The sequence below is a fragment of the Brienomyrus brachyistius genome, unplaced genomic scaffold, assembly GCF_023856365.1.
Source record: "Brienomyrus brachyistius isolate T26 unplaced genomic scaffold, BBRACH_0.4 scaffold60, whole genome shotgun sequence".
NCBI lineage: Eukaryota > Metazoa > Chordata > Actinopteri > Osteoglossiformes > Mormyridae > Brienomyrus > Brienomyrus brachyistius.
The window spans coordinates 1-4413 of record NW_026042335.1 but is presented as its reverse complement, the minus strand read 5'-3'; the positions used below and the strand labels follow the sequence as shown (position 1 = coordinate 4413).

The 4413-nt window shown below is 40.4% G+C and overlaps 1 long non-coding RNA gene across 1 annotated transcript; it reads left to right on the top strand.

The window, feature by feature from the left end:
* The first annotated feature begins 308 nt into the window (after window positions 1–308).
* LOC125725100 (uncharacterized) lies at window positions 309–1362 on the top strand. Its single transcript, XR_007387329.1, has 3 exons — window positions 309–606; window positions 979–1025; window positions 1182–1362. It is a non-coding gene; the product is annotated as an uncharacterized LOC125725100 (long non-coding RNA).
* The last annotated feature ends 3051 nt before the right edge of the window (window positions 1363–4413 follow it).

Here is a 4413-nt window from a genome sequence, read left to right as displayed (position 1 = left end):
TGTAATGTAAGCAAATGGGAAATGTGTCTCTATATCATTATGCTGAAATCTATCTCTTTGTTACAGGCTTTCAGAAGCTGCTGGATCCTCTTCACTCTGGCTTGCTGATAGTTTTATCTTGCAGCATTATTCTGAACGTTGCTCTCATTTGTATAAGATGTAAACTGACCTGTACACACTGTGCAGGTACGCTGCCCGGCTTTATGCACTCAGACGAGGGACAAAATGTAGATTTTCACAAATTATAGAAATATAAAATTGTTTTATGATAGATAAAATGTTCATATTAAAACCACTCTTGCAGGTTGTCATGCCCGGCTCGTCCGCTCCTCCTGTGTGCCACGCCCCCTGCTTACCCACGTGTGTTTCCCGGATCGTACCCAGCTGTGTCCGTTTGCTTTCAATCAGTCTTGTGTATTTAAGTCCTGGTCTCCCCAGTTTTCCTTGTCTGTCATTGATGTTCGTTGGCGTGAGTAGATGTTCCCCGTATCTGTTTCCTGTCCACGAATAAATCCCCAGTATTTCCCGACTTTGCCTACTTGCCTGTTCCTGCTCGCCTGCCGACCCGCACGATCGCTGCTTCGCCCGACCGCGGTCGTGACACAGGTAACCCAGTTTAAAAATCCATTATTAAATCTCACCTTATTTACATAAACCTTTTTCTACTGTAAGATTAACATTTTTGTATTATATCTTTCATATTTTGCAAAATCTATTGAAATATACATGTTGCAATAAGTTGCATATCAATAACTTTTATTACCAAGATCTCCTTTATAGCAATTTTATTATATATGATATCTGAGAACAAATAACACATATCCAAACATGCACACTTAAATTGACAGAAGTCATTTTTACTTTCATTTTTGAGACAAAAAGGATGTTGATGGCTTGAAAATTCGGAATGTTATCTGACCACTGTATGATACCGCGTGAAATTAAATAATATATTGATGTGTTATATATTTTAAACAGATGAAAAGAACAGTGATATATCAAAAGTGGAATGGTCACGCAAGCAAGTATGTAATAAATATTTCAAATTACAAATCGTCAGTAAAACAAATGAACCTCAGACTGATTTCCATCCTGGGATCAGCATTTTAAGTGCTATTTGTGAAAATAAGTAATAGCAAACCAATTTGATCCATCCAATTCTGCCATCTTTGTCTCCACAGTGCAATGACGAGGACACACTGAATTACGCTGCCCTGAACCTTAAGAAGCCAAAACCCAGGAGACAGAAGAAAGACAGGAATAATGACACTCTGTATTCTGACCTCCGCTACAGAGATTATGAATAAAGATGCTTCTCATTCATGTCAGTCACACAGAGTGTTCAGGGTGTAGCTTTAATAATGTTCAGAAGGAGGGCAGGGGAGCCAGTGCTTCTGAGACTGAATCACAGGATTTTACGGAGTTTGGTGTCAGTGTGTTTGGGGCGCATTTTTACTGGAAGTGCAAATGTTCAAGCCAGACTGGGGGCTGAGGGAGGGGGAGAGGGGAGCCACAGAGATTATTTCTTCATGGCATGGGGGGAATAAGCGGCTTTAATGTTGTGGAAAGGCTGAGTTGTTGCAATCAGTTCTTTGATGTGACACATGCTTACTTGTCTCCCTTGTGTACCATGCTGAATGGTTTGGGGCAAACGCACAGGGACTGATCGATTATATTAAACAGATGAAAGAAACTGAATGAAAATTTCAAGTGTTCTTAAATTACGTTTTTCATTTAATGTTGTGTACTGTATGTATTTTTGAGTATATACATGTACCTGTATATGTACCTGTATATATACCTGTGTCGTTAATAACGATGTGGATAATTAAGAAAGAGGAGTTTTGTTTCTTGCTCCCTGTCCTGTTACTTGGCTCACAAACATACACACACATAGACACACACACACACACGCACACAAACATACACACACAGATACACACAAACACACATGCACACACACACACACACACAAACATACACACACATAGACACACACACAAACACACACACATACATACACATAGACACACACACAAACACACACAAACACAGACACAGAAACACACACATGCACACACACACAAACATACACACACATGCACACACATACACACACATACACACACACACAAACATACACACACAGACACACACATGCACACACACTCACACACACACTGCTACGGCTCTGTAAGAACACTAGCATGCTCTTTTGTGTGAGTGGGGTGGGGGGTGTTAAATAAGATGAAAATGACAATGGCTGTACTTTTGTTATGCCAGTTGTGTTTCTATCGTCATTGTATCATATTCCACAAGCTTTTTATTCTACAAGATGTACAAGCCAGTCAGTGTATTCAGTGGGGTGTTCAGGAGTCATTAGGTTCTGAAAAATGTCTTGCATTTAAAACATAATGTACTTTTGAATACTTAAGTATTTTTAGATGCAAATACTCCAGTACTTTAACTGAAGTAAAAAATTAACTGAAAAGCTTTGAGTATTATTTGACGAGGAGTATCTATACTTAACTCAAGTAGTGAAGTTGTGTACTTTGTCCACCTCTGTCCAAAAGTGACATACAGCTGTAAGCTGTTTTGGTTTGTTTGTCTGCTGAGTGCTTCTCTGCAGTGCTGCAGATGTTTCCACTGGTTAGATGCAGCTCAGGAAGATTGACCCACTGACTGCACTGTGCTGGGCTCACTTTGCAAAGAGTAAAAACTACACAGAGAGAACAATACCTGCTGCTTGTAAGACCCTGTTTCCTCTCTACCTCACCCAGGTCACGCTTTGAAGTATTCAGCCTAAGTTATTTTATCCAAACAAGCCACCATTATTATTCATGCAGCTGAACATTTGACTGGAGCACATGATTGCTACATATCACTACCCTGTACATGGAACAGAATGTACAGCTTTCACAACAGAACAAAATTCTCATCAGTCCACATCTGAAACCACCACACATCTTAGGGATCCCATTTATAATGGTACATTTTTGTTTTATTCACATTCTTTTTCATCACACAGATAAACACCATCCATTAATCTTACAGCATGTATCCTGGTCAGGGTGATGGGGACGACACCACCTATATCGAGTGTGATTTAAGGCCAAGACCTTAAAAGGGAGAGTCAAGACTGAGGCTTGTTACAAGAGCAGTGGGGCACAAAACAACAAACAACATCATTATGAATGTAAAAGAAATGTATGTATTTATAAATATAGGGTAATAATAGAAACAAAATATAAGAATATATTACATACAGGAATATTATAGGAATATTAAAATTAACTTATGCACAATCCTTAACTTATACACAATCCTATTGCATGTAACATTATTGCTCATGTGCAAGATATTAGCCTCCCAAAGGAAGCTGCCACACAGGGGAATAATGCACTGGCTCAATGCAACACTGCACATCAGTGAATAAGGAGGAACAATATTGCAGATCAGCAGCAGATAGAAACTGTATCAGAAGACAGTGAACAGAGGAAAAGTTCAATGAGCAGAGTGCAGATTATAAAGCCTGACTGCTGTGGGGCCCAATGACCTGCGGTACTGTTCTGTCACACGCCGGGTGTCTGAGTCTCTTACTGAAGGAGCTGCCCCGGGCCTCCATAGTCTGTTGGGAGGGTGAGAGGTGTCACATAAAATTGATGACAGCCTTGTTATCTCATCCATCTACTCTACAGTGCCAAGGGACGCTCCTCCCTGATGATGAGAGGAGTTTAAGCATGTGGACATTTGGGATAATGTAAGTTCATAACTGGATAGTCAGCTGTACGACTTCCAGTCTGTAGGCAGACTCATCGCCTTCAGTTATGATGGCAAACGTAGTAGTATCACCTGCAAAATTCAGGATCTTCACTGGAGCAGCAGTGATTTGTGTAGAGACTGAAGAGGAGGGGGAGAGCACAGAGCCTGGAGGAGCTCAGTGCTGAGGGTCAGCGTGTCTGATGTGTGCTGTAAGCATACAGATGTCCTGCATTTGTGGAACATTTTGTTTGTGCTGCTGTTTAAATGTGTTGTTGATGCTGCAGTCAGTAATTTTCCACTAGCAGTCTCACCTCCACATTTTACAGGAAGACTGACCGACTGAGAGCAGGGTGTTTGTGTCTCTCGTCTCAGTGAGCGAAAACCACACAACCGTCAGGTCCTCAGCTCAGGCCCTCTGCTTCACTAGAAAAACCACAAAGGGTATTTTTATCTAAAAGGGGGTGAGCAAGTGAGATGTTATTGACAGCATGAATTTGTCTACTAACATTTTAAATCCAAACCTAAAAAGCAGTATGTCCAGGATGTCAGTAATTACATTTAGTCAGTATGAACAATTTGGGTGCAATAATATAGAATAATGTAGAATTTTGCATAATTCAGTTAATACCAGTAAGATACCGATCATTAACA